Source organism: Sturnira hondurensis, unplaced genomic scaffold (genome assembly GCF_014824575.4).
Source record: "Sturnira hondurensis isolate 20B ecotype Veracruz unplaced genomic scaffold, ASM1482457v3 Scaffold0010128, whole genome shotgun sequence".
Lineage (NCBI taxonomy): Eukaryota > Metazoa > Chordata > Mammalia > Chiroptera > Phyllostomidae > Sturnira > Sturnira hondurensis.
Genome location: NW_028082759.1, coordinates 29684674 through 29702747, shown reverse-complemented (window position 1 = coordinate 29702747; position 18074 = coordinate 29684674). Strand labels below are relative to the sequence as shown.

The 18074-nt window shown below is 43.0% G+C and overlaps 1 protein-coding gene across 1 annotated transcript in view; it reads left to right on the top strand.

Moving 5' to 3' along the window:
- ASPH (aspartate beta-hydroxylase) overlaps positions 1-18074 on the top strand; it is a 179017-nt gene that overhangs the window by 71794 nt on the left and 89149 nt on the right. The gene's annotated exons all lie outside the window — the stretch shown is intronic.

The following is an 18074-nucleotide window of genomic DNA, read 5'->3' as shown; positions in this document are numbered from 1 at the left end:
TGGATTCATTCTTTCAATGATTTCATCAACAAACATTTATCGATATGCTACGTAAATGTTTAGTGCCGGAGCTCTAGAGAAAGATTGCCTGGCTTCAGATACTAGTTTTGCTGTTCGCTCTATGTGCATCCTTGAGAATTACATAACCTCTGTGCCTTAGATTAATCTTCTGTGATGCAGTGGTAATAGTGCCAACTTCAGAAACCACAACGCTACCGTTTCCCGGTAGTGATTAAGTGAAAATACATGTAAAGTATTTAAAGCAGTGTCTAGCACAGACAAAGCACTTAGAAAATGTTGTTTATTGTCACCTATATCGATGCCTGCGCTAGATACCAAGGTCTGAAGATGACTAGTGCTCGTTATCTTTTTCCAGGGAACCCCAGCTTGTTGGGAAGAAAGGCTTGCAAACAACGTTATATCCGTACAGAAAGGGGTTTATTGCAAAGGCATTCTAATAACTTCAGTAACCTGGTACAATTTTAATTCAACTCCCATAAAGGTTCCTACGCTTAGAGTGAGGTGCTACGTTTAAAGTTAAGAACTTACATGGATGATCGCAGAGTAGTGAGTGTACTTTGAGTATCAACAGGATGATCAAATCCTCAGTAATTAAGCATTGTTACAATTTCAGGAATGCCTTTGATCTGTGGTGAGGAAAGCAGTGTGTTCGTTGAAAAGATACAGGACACAGAATGTAGAGCAAACCTGCTCGGTGTGTAAATAACACTTCAATGAGTGTGTGGAGTTGCCGGCCTCCAGCCATACATTTGTAGCCCTTAGGCTGCGAACTAGGCATCTAACTCGTGGATTTTAGTATTTTCTGATTGGTTGTTTTCATTTTTTAATCAGTGTTACATAGAGACACAGTTTTAAAAGTTATGACTTAAACACAGGAGTCATCTCCCCTCTACACTCTGAGCGTGAGTCCTGTTCTCAACTTTACACTGTTCCTTCTAGTACTTCCCTGCGCGTGTCTAAGTAGCTTGTTGCTGCATTTGCTCACCGCAGAAATGGTTGGTTGACTTCAGTGTGTAGATGCTGTCCATGCTGCCTTACCTTCCCTGTCCCCAATCTTCTGTTATATTCGTGATGTCCTCTGTTAGGTAGCGATAAGCGCTAGGAAACAAACAAGGCAGGGAGGAGGGTATCTGCAGCTTTGGTGGAGCGCATCACTTCTGCTGCTCCAGACGCTTCCTGCACTTGGCCTGCTGGGTACCACGCGCTCCTGGCTTTTCTCTGACTCTGAACTCTGCTTTTTCTCATCTTCTCTGGTTGGATACTCTTTGACCACCAGGCATTGGAGTGTGCCAGGACCCAGTCCTCAGACAGTTTCTATCTACACACCCTCTCAGTGATCTCAACTAACCTCATGGCTTTAATATCTCAGTCCATCAAAGATTTCCACATCGACCTGCAGCTTGAGTCTCTTCCCCAAACTCTAGACTGGAATATCCAGCTGTCAACCTGACGACCTCAGTTGGAGGTCTGATCGTCATTTCAGACATACTTGTAAAACTGAACTCCTCACCTCCTTCAACCCACTCCTCCCACAAATCTTCTTCTTCGTGTCTCCCTGTCCTCCCATCAGCCAGTTCTGTCAGGTCTCTGCAGAACACACCCAGAATCCAGCTACTTCCCGCCACCTGCACCCCGTGCCACTCAGGTTCCAGCCGCCACCTTCTCTTGTCTGGACTATTTCAGTTGTCTCCTAACTGGTCTTCCTACTTCCACCTTCGTCTCTATAATCTTTCTCGGTACTGTACAACCTCAGTGACGCTTTGAAAAACTGAGTTGTATGACATGGCTCAGATGCCTCCAGCACCTTCGGAGCTTCCTGAGAGTGAAAACAAAGTTATCTGCAGTGGTAGACAAGGCTGCACCCAGTCTATCCTCTCTTCCTTTTCTATGGTTTTCTCCCCAACCTCATGTCCTCGGGCTTTCTCCTTTGCTGACTCTACTTCAGCTACACTGGCTTCCCTGCCAGGTGCACTCAGGCCTCGGGTCTTTGCACTGGCCTTTCCTTCCAGCCTGCATGATTTGCCCCCATACCCACCAGCTTGCTGTTTTAACCTTTGCTCCCCCGTTGGCCTCTGTGCATCTGGGCTCGGGAGCCTCCCTGTTCATCTCATTTCAGACCACAGCCCTCCTACACTCTGGTCTGTTAACTTGCTTTGTGTTCTCCACAGCAGTTACCACCAGGTGATTGCATTTGATAGTTTAATTCTTTAGTGCTTATTTTCTGAACTTTCCACTGGAATCAAGTTTCTGTGAAAACATATTTTTGTCTGCTTTGCTCTTGGTTGCATTTCCTGTGCCTGGTGTATAGTAGACACTCAGCAAATATGTGTCGAATGAATTTCTATTATTTCTTAATTACTAAGAATGAATATGAACAGATATTAAAAGCTCTATAAAATCCAAACCATAGGCGTACAAACCAGACACAGGTAGCACCCCTAGCATGGAGATCGGTGGGAGATCTACAACTTCAGAGACACTGGGGTAAGAAGACTCCGCTGTGGCATCCGTAAGGAAAACAGAGCGATTGTTTCATCGCTTCTGTGATTTAATGTGTCTAAGTTCAGCGGGCACATGAAATCATCGGACTTATCTCTTTGGAGCACAGAACTAACAAGGAGAAGAAAACTTGGATTTAAAAATGCTGTAACCTTCAGGGTTTGTTTTGTGTTTTTGTCTACAATTGAGGATAATAATTGTTTTGCCTCATAGAGTATACTTCATTGCAGAAAAGTAAAATGAAAATAGTATCTGTAAATAATAAATGCAATCTGCTACTATCATCATTACCCTAACCCCAGTCTGCTATTATTATTATCCAAATATCTGGACTTGGGATTGCTTTTTATTAGTAATTACATTGGTTGATTTGGCGATCTAACATAGATATGCCAGTTTTTAAATTTTGTTAAAACAGGACTTTTGAAAAATCCACAAACACTGCCATGATCGATTATAAAAGCAAAAGACCATTTAAGGATAAAAGGCAGTTTTTGAAGTTGAGTAAGTGTATCTTTACAAAAAACTCACTGAGAAGACGCCCATCACTCACTCAGCCCTAGAGCAATAAGTGTCTTCTCCTGTGGCTCCAGGCAGAGACACCGATGCGGTGACCCGGGGCTGCTCTTCAGGACCCCATGCACCCACGTCGCTCTCCGTCATCCCAGATTCCAGCCCGGCGTCTGACAGAGAAGCGACACAATCCTCTTTGTCCTTTTCTTTTTGTCTTCCTATCCGTTGATTAGGGAAATGAAGACTTTTCAGGAAAATCCTGGTTTTCTTTACAGCCCCTAGTTTTACCCTTCTCCCTGTTCTGTCTTCAGGAGTTGAGTAATATGCCAGACTACAAATGCCCACATTCCTGTTACAGTTAAATTCAGTTACCTATAATTTCTTACAACCACACATTTCATTGGCTCCAATAGAAGAGTTTACTTCTGACCCATGTAAATAACCCGGGACCATGTGAGTGACCTTCCAGGGAGGCAGCTCCTCGCTTGCCGTTCTGCCGTCTTGGTTCCTAACCTCGTATTCCAAGAGGGTGGTTCAGGCGCCAGTCATTACAGCCACATCCAGAAAATAGGAAGGCTTCTTAGAAGAACTATGGTTAACGGGCAGAATTTTGTTAAAGCTAAAATTCAGGGTTCTGGTTCTAAAGAAGAAGGGATATCAAATGTTACAAGGAAGCAGCTATTTGAAGTCTTAAGCCTGGTGTATTGTATGCTTTGTTAATAAGATATACTCTACCACCATATTTTAGGAGGATGGCTACTGTTCTATGCTAAAAAAAGTTCAGTAGGTCATCAGAATATATTTATTTTAAAAAACTATCAATTTCTCGTTCAAAAAAATTGCTGACTTATTTGTCCACTTAAATATTTGCATGCCCACTGCATGCCTGGCACTAGGCATTTGGACAGAGGTGAGTGTGAGACAGACACGGTTCCTGCCTTCAGGGCGCTCACATTTCACTAGGGAGCCTGGTGACATGCACAAACTGAACCAGTGATGGTGCTCTGACGGAAACAACGCAGGAGGGTGAGGTGAGGCAGAGGGGAGGGGAGGGGAGGAGATCTCCGAGGAGGACAGTGTTGCGATCAAGGAGGCTGTGAGAACTCTCAGCTAACAGCACTCTGAGCGGAGGAACAGCCCGTGCACAGGCTCCGAAGTGGGCACCCTGAATAAGCCCCAGGGTGTGTGCGATGCAGTTGGAGAAGTCAAGGACCGCAGCAGGAGGTCTGGACATTTCTCTCATGCAGTGGGATGCCCTACCCAGGCCATGCAAGTGTCTGTGCAGATTAGGTCTTTCTCTTTCACACACTGACTAGTTTGCTTCTGGGTGAGCTTGTGGGCATCAGTCACTGCAGATGGTGAACATGCGCAAACCCCATCCTCAACTGCCGCGCACAGTCTTACTGTGAGCCGCGCGGCTGCTCCGCTTCATCCCAGGGGCCGTGCCTCCCTGCCCACTGCCCGGCATACTGTGCACAGCTTTGTCCTCCAGGGGTTATGCTCTTAAAGGGAGTTTTCCAGTGCAGTGCATTTGGGCTCCCTTGGCCGTTTCTTCACCTAAAGAGTGGAGGGAATTAGTGCAGAGAGTGATGAATCAGATTGGTTATCCATCATAAAAACTGACAGTCCGTATCAGTACCAACCAAAAATTCTTTGTAACTAAAGTATTGTATTGAGTGTGAAATGCAGAAATAAATGTTACTGCGGACTCTGAAAACCCTGTGTGAGCAAATTGTCAGTTTTGGGAATTCCGTTTATTTTTTAACTCAAATTTATTTCATGCTGTTAACTGATAGGGAAGAGAGAAGGGGAAATATTTCATTTGGGGGATATGTAGTGAAAAAATTGAAGGCATTTTATCAAATATACCTCAATTTAAAAAGATGGAATGTGTTTTAATAGATTAAATTTCATAATGTAGAAATGGAGGTTTTTAAAATATATTTTATTTACTTATTTTTTTAGATAGAGGGGAAGGGAAGGAGAAAGAGTGGGAGAGAAACATCACTGTGTGGTTGCCTCTCATGTGTCCCTTAATGGGGACCTGGCCTGCAACCCAGGCATGTGCCCTGACTGGGAATCAAACCGGTGACCCTTTGCTTCACAGGCCCGTGCTCATTTCACTGAGCTAAACCAGCCAGGGCAAAATGGAGGTTTTTAGTGATAGTTACAAATTTGTCTCAGCATGAATTACTAGTTTGCCTAATTTCCTACTAGTGATATCTTCCCTCAAATATATTGAGGAAATACTGAGAAGGGTGGGAAAATTTTGTTTTTAGTTAGATTTAATAATTATAGGGTTCCTTTCTTTTAGAGAATTATATTTAGAATCATGGGCTAGGGGTAGGGTTTATCCCAAATTAGGCCCTTACTTGGTGATTTCAGATCCTTAAATTGAATTGGATTATTTGTATCTGTTTTATATAAAATTGCTATGCCAGTTTCTCCCCACTGGATGTCATCTCTTCCCACATATTCTCTGTTTCATGACCAGTAAACAGGAGCGTGAACTACGAAGTAATGCAGTTCAAAAACGGCTCATTAGATGTCGCAATCAAACAATTATTTGTATTCATTCATTTACTCAGCAACATGCTGGGGACCTACTTTGTGCCAGGCTCTGTGTTAAGCACTGTGGCCACAATAGTAAAAACAAAGCCCCGGTTCTCCTGGTACTTGTATCTGCATGTGTGTCTGTGTGCTTAGATATATGATTAGAATATAACAGACAGAATATAAAAATTAGAGTATCAGGCGATGTGATAACCGTGAGAAGGAATCTAAAAGGGAGGAAAGAGTGCTGAGAATGGCAGTGGGCAGCGAGGTTGCCCTGCAGATAGATAGGCCTCCTGGGCAGTGACATTTGAAGATGCAAGGGAGCTGTGAGCAGGGCAGCCATCCGAGGGAGGAGAGCTCCGTGGTGGAACAGGACGCTCACAGTCCCCAAAGGGAGATGTGCTCGGCCCGTGCGAGGAGTAGCGAGCAGTGTGTGAGGGGTGAGGCGAGTGTGCGAGATCACGTGGGCTGCAAGGGTTGAATCACGAAGGCCTTCGAAGGAGGGCTTTATATACTGAGTGAGACTGGAAGCCTCTGGGAGATTCTGAGCTGAAGACTAGCATGGTCTGCCTTATGTTGTAAAAGGCTGGTTCTGGCTCTCGGGGTGCAAGGTCGGAACCCGGTAGACCACTCAGGAGACGACTGCAGTATCCCGGGGAGAGACAGTGGCAGCCAGGTGGAGGGTGTGGGTAGAGGTGGTGAGTGGTGGTTAGATCTGCACATATTCACAGGAGGAGTCAGGAGGGCCTACCAATGGCCAGATACGGGCTGGGAGAGAGACCAGTCAAAATGGTTCTATGCTACTTGAGAGGTGTGCTTTAACAAGTTCGTTGAATATGAAAGTATGGACTATGTTACTGATTTCACAGATATCAAATGTCAGTTAGTATTTGAGGATTTGTGAGCCTTAAAAAATTCTGCGTAACAGTAGTATACTCATGTCTGAAAAAAAGGAAATGTGTTTTGGCTTGTGTGTATGTCTTTGTGTGTGTGTGTGTGTGTGTGTGTGTTTTGGATCAGGGACCTCTCCTGAAATGTTCCTTTGAGTTAGACTGATATCTAATATTCCATCATATTCCTTACAAATGGGGATGTGCTTAAACTGTGTATTTTTGTGAATGTCTTTAAGAGGGCATTTGAAGATTTCCTGGTTAGTATTTGTATCTGTGTCCTTTCAAAAGTAGCAAACAATGCCTTAACAAACACCAGATGGCACCAGAAAACAGGTAACATTTATCACGGTAAACTTTTTACAGAAATCACATTTGTAATGCGGTTTAAAGAAAAGGCTGAGATGGCTGTGCTATAGCCAGTAAATAATCTCAGTGCAACTTCTCCTGTAAATACTCCTCAGTTTTCTGTGATCATGAGGGAAATCGAGATAGAACCAACAAGGGCAATAATCAAGCCTAACCAGAATGTTTTTTTTGTTTAAATTTTTTTTCTGTGACTTTTCTCCTGGGATTTTTACAACTGTGTATAACGTATTTGAGCAAAAGTAGAGATGTTGCCTGAGGATTAAGAACTTGACTCCTTACTACAGCCTGCGAAGTGTCTCACGATCTGGTCCAGCTTCTGGCTTCCCTCCATCCAAAGAGCTCCTCCTGGCCTCCATTGCACGTTCCCCTGGCAACCTCCTGTTCCTAAGACCTGAGCTTAGAGCTGACCTCTCCCAGGAACCCTGGCCCAACTGTACCCCCATCACTCGACCAGAAGATGCGCTTCTCCTCTTTGCTCCCAGGACACCCTGTGCTTATAGCTTTTTAGCACATATTTTGAGTTTTCCCTTGATTTTTAGACAACAAACTTCTTATGGGTGGGAACCATGACCCCCCCCAGCCCCACAGTATAAGTCAAGGTTCTCCAGAGAAACAGAACCAAGGTGGTGTGTGTGTGTGTCTAGAAAGAGAAAGGGAAATGGAAGGGGAGATGCAGAGAGACAGATACACAGAGAGACTTACGTTAAAGAATTGGCTCGTGAGATCATAGAGGCTAGCAAGTCCAAAATCTGCAGTGTAGGTGGGCAGGCTGGACACCCTGGGAAGGGTTGGTGATGCAGCTGAGGCGAAAGGCAGTTTAGAGGTGAAATTCCCTCTTCCTTACCGGAGGAGGGGAGGGGGACCTTTTTTAAGGCTTTTAACTGATTGGATTCAGCCCACTTATACACAGAAAAAATCTTCTGTGTTCAAAGTTAATGGATTAAATGTTAATCTCATGTAAAAATACCTTCACAACAACATCCATTCACATTTGCCCAAATATCTGGGTGCTATGGCCCAGCTAAGTTGACATGAAAACTTGATAATCATCACGTTCCTGCAGGGACACTTAACCATGACATAGTAGGAGCCAAATAAATAGTTGTAGTATGAAAAAAAGTGTGATAAATCCCTTTTCCTTTCCTTGTCTTTTCACCTGGTGATGATAACATGGGGAGTTATTGGTAGGCAAGTCAAGTTTACACACAGAAATAGCAGAGTAGGAGTGAACTTTAAGTGTCTCCATCAACTACATTTCAAGTTATTTTCACATACATTCTCATTTAACAAAAAAATCTTGTGCATCATGAATTTTTCAGCCTTTATTTCTTCCCATAATTTTTCTTCTTTCTCTCTACTGCTTCTGATACCCTAATTACTTGTTAGACTGTGTGATACTATTCACAGGTTTCTGAAATGTCATTCATTTTTTTCATTTTCCTTTGGTTGCATAGTTTCTGTTGGTCTGTCTTCAAGTTCAGTGATTTTTTTTTGCCATTTTATACCTGCCACTGAGCCCATGTAGTAAAATCTTCATTCTAGTTGCAGTTATTTTCAGCTGTAGATTCCCAGCTGCCTTTTTGTAGTATCTGCCATACTGTTGAGATTCAGTATCTGTTCACTCCTCAGCATTCTGTTTCTCTCTAATTCTTTGTACTCATTTATAAGCACTGATTTGAAGAGTTTCTCTAATAAACCCAGTTTCCGGGCACACTCGGCGGCCCATGATATTGACTACCTTTTCACTGAGTGTGGCTCAGGATGTTCCTGTTATTTTTCTGTCTAGTAATTTTTGGTCAAAAGCTGAATTGTATGTAGAGTTTGTTGTAGCAACTCTGGTATTAGTTTTGGTTTGTTTCTAAGCGTTCTTGTCTAGTAGGCAGTTCACTTGTCTGAAACTGAAAAATTTGTTTCCTTTGCAGTGTGAAGTGGTACTGCCTGTGTTCAGGTGTTTGGCTTCTAACTGCTGGTTTTTGTTCGTTTGTTTGTTTTTCTTAATTCTGGCTCTGTTGTCTGCATGGTTCAATGGTCTGCTATAGATGTGGGCAGAACTCACACTCCGATTTTAGGGCTAGCTTCTGGGATTTCCCATCTAAAGTTGTGGTAGCTTTGCCTACCTATGGTTCCGCGATCTTCTACCTCAAGCCAGTATTTTCTGCTACCCAAACTGTGTATGTATTGAGAAGACAACAAGCTTGCAAAGTTCACTAAAGCAGTTCTTCTTTTCAAAGGTAGATTTCTATGGCAGTTAGCCTCCAGAAAGGCCCCAGGGATTCTTGCCTTCTAGCATCCATGCCTCTGTGTAGTACTGTCTCGTTGAATAGGGGTGACCTGTGTCACCTGTGGGACATTACAGAAAGGACAGGATGTGACTTCAAGGTTAGGTCATAAAAATGTTGCAACTTCTGTGTTGTTTGCCTTTGGATTACACGCTCTATGGAAACCACCTGCCAAGCCATGAGAACGCACAGGCAGCACGTGGGATAGTTCTCGGTAGCACAGAACTCGTGTAAGATGACAAATGTTTATGGCTGTTGTGAGCTACTAAGTTGGGGGTAGTTGTGTGGCCCTCATACACAGTTGACTCTTCAACAGCATGGGGGTTAGTGGCGCCAACCCGCCTGCACAGCTGAAAATCTACATTTAACTTTTAACTTCCCACTTAGTCGTCCTTTGGTATCTTCAGGGTATTGGTGCCACCGTCCTCATGGAGAGCAAAACCCACGGATGCTCCAATCCCCCGTATTAAATGGCACAGAATGAGGGTATAGTCAACCCTCTGCAGCCTCAAACCACCAACTGCAGATTAAGAACAGTAAAGGGATTTGTTTTAAAACTCTGTGTAAAAGTGGGCCTGTGCAGTTCAGACCTGTGATGTTCAGAGGCCAACTGTATAAACCAGTCCATCCTCCTTGAGTCTCTGCCTGCTGTCTCACAGGCTCCGTGAGGATGGAAAGTTACTAGTCAGCAGGGGATTTGGGCAGCGTTTGGGCTAAGATTTGGGGTCTCAGCCCTTCTGTGGCTCTGCTGCTTCCAGAATTTCCCCTTTAAATTTCCCTTTGTTTTGTTGCTCTGAGTGCTGTCCTTTTCAGGGGGGAGGGCACAGTTGTCACTGCCTGACTTGTGGTGTTTGGGGACCATGCCAGATAAGAAAACCACCAACTCACCACATTCTCTCTTTTTTAAATCTTCACCTGAGGATTTTTTTTTTCATTACTGATGTTAGAGAGAGGGAAACATCCATCAGCTGCCTCCCATTTGCACCCCAACCAGGGATCAAACCAGCAACCTAGGTACATGCCCTGGCTGGAAATTGAACCTGCAATTTTTTGGTGTATGGGACGATGCTCCAACCAACTGAGCCACACAGCCAGATCCAAAGCCACCAGTCTTACCCAATGTAGAAACGAAACCGTCTCTCAAAAATAAACTCTTCTATTCATGTCTTTTTGGTTTTCATTGGTTTCATTTATATTACTGATGTTAATCCCTTGGTTTTCGTGTTGTAAAAATATTTTTTCAGTTCTTTATCTATGAACTTCATGTATAATGCCTTACAGATACATGATTATTGGGATAAGTGAGTTTATGAATAAACAGAGAGAGAATGATATTCTCTGGTTTGTTATAGAACTTTGGACAGGCCCAACAATACCTGCTTGCTTTCATGTATTTTTCTGATATAAAATAATGTGTACTAAAACACTGAACAACTTTAATTCAGATGGCTTGGGAACTGGGGCCGTGTGACATGTCCTCCTCTCACTTATTTATCTTATTGAGATAACAAGGGTAGCATCTGGCTGTAAAGACACTTGCCATCGAGCTTCAGTTATTTCACGTCTAGGATCATTTCCATGGATGCACATGAGTTTAGCCGAGTCATCACTGCCTTGAACTTCATTACTTTATGGTCAGTATATGTAGGAATGTAGGACCTCTTTCTTTTAGCTCCCCCTTGGAGGAGGCTTGGTTCATTGTTTTAGGTAGCCCCTAAAACACTCTCCACTCCTCATTATTACCACCAGTAGCCCACTTAGATGTAGCACAGGCTGGTGGGTCAATTCAGTCCACGCACTTCATTCAGCTTTGTAATTTCCCCATGTTGCAGAAGAGCAGTGTAGCAATAACACACTTAAATCAACTCAGGGAAAAGCTTTGAAAAAAGTAGTCTTCCTCCCACCCTTGCAGCTGTGAAAAGAGGTTATGAGATAACTGCTGTTAAAGATTTATTATAGTCATTACATTCAACAGCTACAGTCGTGTTCGTGGTTCCTAAAATACACCAGCAGTTATTGTCTGATTACTTCCACAGATAAGTTAATTATAGGAGAGTTCTGACTCTTACACAAGTCTGATTTACAGAGAAGTTTAATTACGGCAATTTTCGTGATTTAAATAAGCTCAGCATATATTACCAGTCTCAGCAAGTGTAGTAGAAGTTTTTAGCTGTGTTGCAACACACACTTTATTATTTTTTTTTTCATTTCGTGATCTTCACCATACTATAGTACAAATAATTCAGGACACCTGTTTCCACCGGAGGGAACACCCAGTCAAACGCACCACAGGACAATAATAGCAAATTCTTCGCCGTCATTAAAATCCCATTCTAATGCTTCCTGTTGAGCGCTGAACATTTTACAAAGCTAATTTCTGTAATGATTGTGACAACATGAGCAGGATGGTAAAATAGGTTTCTTATGGGAAAAAGCAATATAGTGTGTTTTAAAATGATGGTTAGAATCTAAATTTTTTTAATTCATGGGAGATAGGGCTTTGTCTTCTAACCAGAACAATCCACTCTACTGTGTGTTAGCACATTATTTATATACTGAAACAATGTAAAGATGAACATATTAGCCACATATGCCCAAGCTCGCTTAAAATTAAGCTTTCCAAAAAAGTGCTATAAAAAGATAGTCCTATCAAAGTTGAATACATTCATTTATTTAAACAAAACTTGACTGGAGAGCATGTTAGTTTGAAAAATGCATTACTGAAAATTACTCAGCTTGATTACAGAGCTCTTCCCCACAGCGTTTTCGTTTTTCTGATATGATGGTAGATTGTTGCGGCATTTACAGCAGTAATTCTTGCCCTATGTTTGTATCTTTTTCACTTAAAAATCAAGTATATGTTGACAATAGAAAGTATTAGTAATAGTGAAAATAAATTAAATCCTCTGTTTCACGTTGGGCAGTTTTCTTACCTTCTGCTCAGGAAAGCAGTTGACCAGCTATCCCTAGTGCCAGGGGGACTGCCAGCCGTGCTTTTCTCCTTCCTTACAGTGTTTCCTTCTGTCCGCACTCAGATCTCCCAGCTGGTCCTGAGCCTGGTCAGCAGTGGCACGCACGGGGCAGACTGGGAGCAGCTGGAGCCCGAGGTGACACAGACATTCAAGGGTGGGACAGGAAACCAGGCACAAGCAGGAGGTGTGGTCTGGGAGTCCAGACAGCAGGCAACAGGCAAATATATCTCCACGCAGGGAGAAGCCACTGTCACAGGGGTTCAGAGACAGCCCCCAGGGGAAGCTGGGAGCAGGAGGACAGTTGCAGACAGAACTGTTTCCGCAGAGAGGAGTGGCTCTGCCTTCACCAGAGACCCTGGCAGGCCCTGCCCCGTCGCTGGCTCTGCTGTGAGGACAACACAACCCTTAGGAACTGGTCCAGGTGACGGCAGCGAGCATGAGGTCAGTGCAGCAACATCAGCCATACTGACAGTGTGTCAGCTGCCCTGTGCTCTTACTTAACTTTACATTTTCCTCTTTGCCTGCCCTCTAAAACATGGGAGGCTGATCTATGGATACTTAACTGCTGTCAAAATCTGTGGTGCACCCAAATACAAGTAGGCTCCAGTTAGGCACCAGGGTGCACGACAGCGTTTTGCAACCTTGCCTCTGTATCAGAATCACTTGTGGGATGTTTCAGAAAATGGTCCTAGGTCCTACTCCCAACAATTCTGACTTCACAGCTCAGGGGCACAGTAACTCTAAGGTGCAGTCACTGTGGAGAAGTGCAAGGTCAGGTGTTATGCTTACCTGGTCAATCTGGTCTGTGTACCAGGATCACCTTAACCAAAACTTCTTCACTGAGTCCACCTGGTTCACATATCATTCTTTAATGATATTTGAATCCCATTTGAAGGGACTGTTTAACTTAATAAAATATAAAAGATTACTTAAGAGGAATTGAAGCTACAAGGTCTGTCCGGAAAAAGTCCAGCCATGGTTAATACAAGGAGAATGGTTTGTGTGACTTGGATGTAACCTGGCAGCAAAGGAGACTGGATGGAATGTGCATGTGTGAACAACGACAACTTCACTGTACTAGTCAGTGGGAGTGGTACACACCACTGAGTGAGCATGTGTACTGTGTGGCCGTCATATTCAGAGTGACTGAGCAAGTAGAGTAACGAATCTGCATCCAATTTTGCATTAAGCTCAAATATTCCTCCATGGAAACTATTTGGATTATTCAGGAGGCTGCAGCTATGGGAAACCGGTGATTGGCAGCTTCATCACGTGTCTGCTCATGTGTTATGAGTTTTTTGGCAAAACATCAAATCGCCCAGGTGACTCAGTCCCCCTACAGCCCAGATGTGGTGCCTGTGACTTCTGGCTTTTCCCCAAACTAAAAATCACCTTTGAAAGAGAAGAGGGTTCAGACTGTTGATGAGATTCAGAAAAATACAATGGCAATTGTATTTTTGGAGAGGCTGATGGCGATTGGGAGAACTATGTGAGGTCCCAAGGTGCCTACTTTGAAGAGGATTGAGGTGCTATTATCCTGTGTACAATGTTTCTCATATCTTCTTCCATAAATGTCTCTGCTTTTCATAGTATGTGGCTAGATACCTTCTATACAGACCTTGTCATATACTGTAGAAAGAACCCCTATAAGTTAATTAGACAACTCTCTTAAACACATGAGCCGCAGATAGTAAGAATATCTAGCTGCACTACAAATCTGACGACCCCTGACCACCTCTTCATCTCTGTGGTGTGATACTGAGCTGGGCTAGGGAGGGGTCCAGGATGAAATCCGGCTGTGGACCCTTTTCCTCTTTCATTGCTCATGTCTCTGTCATCTGCAGACTCTTCTCTGACTTCAGACGGGTTCATTTCCTTGCTAAACCTTGCCAATTTCAATTAGGACAAAGAGAATAATGGTCATGAATATTCAGTTGCCATCTACCTATGCTCAAACTTCAGGTATTGAAGAACATGACTTCTGGCCATGATATTTTCATAGCCCTGCTTTTCTGTTACCATTAGACATGATCACACTGACACCAGCAAATGCTGGAAGCAAGGTGAGGCTCCTCCAGCCCCGCCCACGTCCTTCTGGGAGGGACTGGCTGGCACTCTGCCATCGGCTACGACAGACCCACTTTCGGGCTGACTACGATATAAGGAGATGGAGTTTATGAGCAAAAGGCTGTGCGGGGCATGGAGGAGAGAGCACTCACCGCTGACGGAGATGCCAGGCAGGNCTTCCATAAATGTCTCTGCTTTTCATAGTATGTGGCTAGATACCTTCTATACAGACCTTGTCATATACTGTAGAAAGAACCCCTATAAGTTAATTAGACAACTCTCTTAAACACATGAGCCGCAGATAGTAAGAATATCTAGCTGCACTACAAATCTGACGACCCCTGACCACCTCTTCATCTCTGTGGTGTGATACTGAGCTGGGCTAGGGAGGGGTCCAGGATGAAATCCGGCTGTGGACCCTTTTCCTCTTTCATTGCTCATGTCTCTGTCATCTGCAGACTCTTCTCTGACCTCAGACGGGTTCATTTCCTTGCTAAACCTTGCCAATTTCAATTAGGACAAAAAGAATAATGGTCATGAATATTCAGTTGCCATCTACCTATGCTCAAACGTCAGGTATTGAAGAACATGACTTCTGTCCATGATATTTTCATAGCCCTGCTTTTCTGTTACCATTAGACATGATCACACTGACACCAGCAAACGCTGGAAGCAAGGTGAGGCTCCTCCAGCCCCGCCCACATCCTTCTGGGAGGGACTGGCTGCCACTCTGCCATCGGCTACGACAGACCCACTTTCGGGCTGACTACGATATAAGGAGATGGAGGTTATGAGCAAAAGGCTGTGCGGGGCATGGAGAGAGAGCACTCACTGCTGACGGAGATGCCAGGCGGGGATGGCACCAGAGCCTGGTCCGTAAGCAGTGAACAAGGGCGAACTCCAAGACTTTATGACGGGATAATGGGTTGATAATGAAGACTCCAAGATCGGTACTCTTAGGGTATCATGAGGATGCTTTCTATAGCACAGCTTCAACTGATTATAGAGTCCTGTCTTGAAACTCTTGACATGACCACTCCTGGGGGGGGAATTGTTATAATTTGTTCTTTTCTAAGGTCCAGTGAATTTTACACGTTCCTTCCTTTGATTCTTCAGTACTACAGATAGTATCTTCTATTTCTTCCTTTCCTGTTTCATGTAATAGATTTAATTGGAGCCTCCTTCAAGGACTCTCTCTCTCTCTCTCTTTACATATATATGTAAATTTTTGTGGAGCCTTCAGGGTTGGTTAGATACCAACTCTACCACCTTTGCTCAACTTGTGCAATACTTTAAACTTGAAATAAAGGTGGATGAAACCCATTTATAGAGCACGGTGTCTCTAATTGATATCCTACCCATAAAAGCCAAGATTTGATAAAGGTATGTTTCAGTAATAACTTTGATTTTTATGCTTCATTGAAATTTGGCTTCTCTCTCCCAAGGATGGCTGACTTCTCTGTCCATTTACACCACCGTATTCGCGATGGTATGAGTAATGTCATTCCACTAGTCATAAGGTGGAAGTAGCATTAATTGTAAATTATAGCTTCAACATCAAACCAATGAACTTGGGTGAGATTTTTATTTCTGTACCTTGTCACTTTGATTCATAACACATCTTGCTTTTTAACTGCTGCTAAGAACCCCACGTGCGTTTCTCAGCAGTGATTTTTCATGGCACCTGTAGACATCGCGAGAGTCGAGCAGTGTAGGACCCAGCAGGGCCTGCGTTCTGGTGCCATTAATCGCGTACCTTGAGTGGTAAGGAAGGATGCCAGAGGCAGACTGGCTTCTGCCCCCTGAGAAGTTTGATAATAGCTCAACCATGCATGTCCTGGAGTATTTCTTTGTGATTGTAAAACACAGGTGGAGAGACTTGTTAGAAAAAAAAGTGAGGAATATTTTTAAGTTGCTTTTTAAATGAATAGTATCAAACTTAACGTCTTGGCATTTACTCTTGGTCAGTTATTTTAGACCAAGTTTTCTGCTTTATTTTTAGATAAAATTATGTGGCTGAATGGAGTGTTTAGAGGTTGAGGCCCTAATCACTTTTGGAGATAGAGTATTGTATCGGTAGGTCTGAGTCTTGCCTTTAAAGTAGCTGCTTTTTTCTTTCTATTCATGAACATTTTCCTTATAGGTATTTAAATTTTCTCACTTGACTAACACTTGAAAACTGCTGTGTGTGGTGAAAGGGGTCTTTTACCAAGAGTTTTAGTGTCATCTCTACCAGATCTGATTTGCCATGTGATCTGGAGCGTCGTATTTGCTACTTGATCTTGAATAAGTGTCTCAGCCTCCTGGTGTTTTGGTTTTATGACATGTAAAATACGGAGATGGAGTTTTTGTTTCACTTTGTCACTATGTCATTCTATACAGATATGAGCGATAATAATCATTGCTTTCCTCCCGTTATTATTTTGTGGAAAATGTATGCAAACCCCAAATCCTGATGCTGTTTAATACTATCATTTGTATAAATTTCTTTTCTAAGAGGATGAATTTGATCAACTTAATCCTGATGACTGCCCAATGCATTTAATGTCCTCAGTGCAAGAAAATACTGATCCCCCAGGGATGTTCCCCTAGAAGGTGTTTGTGTGTGAGAAATGAAGACCTGTATGCTGAATAAGGCGTGAGGGGATGGGAGAGCTATTTGAAGAATACTGGTAGCGGCATCTCATTAAAGAGTGAGTTATGCTTTCCTTGTACCTTGGGTGTTAAAGCTTTATTAACACTGGGTTTGAAAACAGCTAACAGAAAAAAGCTAAATGCTTAAGGGATTTATTATAAAACTCAATAGCGCCATTCATTTTTCACGGACGCTTTAAATTGCTGCGGTAAAAATAACATATTCAGCAAGGAAGCAAATTCCCGCTTCCTCCCATGAGTCTGTTTGATTGTGCTAGTGGTATCTCATTCTTTAATTAAACTTGTCCAAAGATAGGACCAGCTAAAGTATTTACTGTATAAATAGTTTTCATTCCCAGTGTGCAAGTTTAAAACCCTGGTAAAAAGAGTTTGCCATCTGTTAAAAAACCAAAACATGTGGCGTGTGGTTGCATAAAAATAAGCTGCACATTATTCATGGAAAGAATCACAACATGTGTCACGCCTTTCGGGCTGACAATAATCTGTGCCCTTTTAGCGTGTCACCGCCTTCTCTCTAAGTGACAGTATGATCAGTAGTGCATTGTTAAAAGACATGGTAATCTAGAAACCTAGTGAAAATATGTGTGTTTTTATCTAAGCCAAATAGATATATCTGAATGTAAGTTTTACTGATAAGAAATTTCAGCCATTTTGATATTTTCAAATTTATTTCTAGGAATGTTATGTTTAAGTCTTTTTCCCCTGTAAAATTTAGCCAGGAATCTAGCTGTGTGCATGGGTTGCCATTGCCTCAGCCCTGGGGCAGCCTCTCCTCCGATTCTTGCAATCACTTCCTGCCTCTACTCTTTGCCTTTCCACACGTGTCTACTCACAACAGGACAAACTTCCCAAAGCTCAGGGTATGGCCCTGGCCATGTAGCTCAGTTGATTGGAGCATTGTCCTGTGCCCCAAAAGGTTTCTGGGGCACATACCTAGGTTGCAGGTTTGGTCAGCGGTGGGGGCATGTATGAGAGGCAACTGATCAATGTTTCTGTCACATTACTGTTTCTCTTACTTTCTCTCTAAAAATCTATTTAAAAAAAACACATACCCTTGGGTGAGGATTAAAAATTTTTTTAAACACAGGTATGTACAGTCACTCAATTAAACCCATCAGTTAAACAACATTTCCTGTGGAACAAAGTCTACGTTTTTCAGAATATTCTTCAAGCAACTGCAAGTGTCCCATGCGGACTTGACCCCTGTTACCCAACCCAGAGTCCTGTGAAATCGCACCTGACTTCTCACAGGT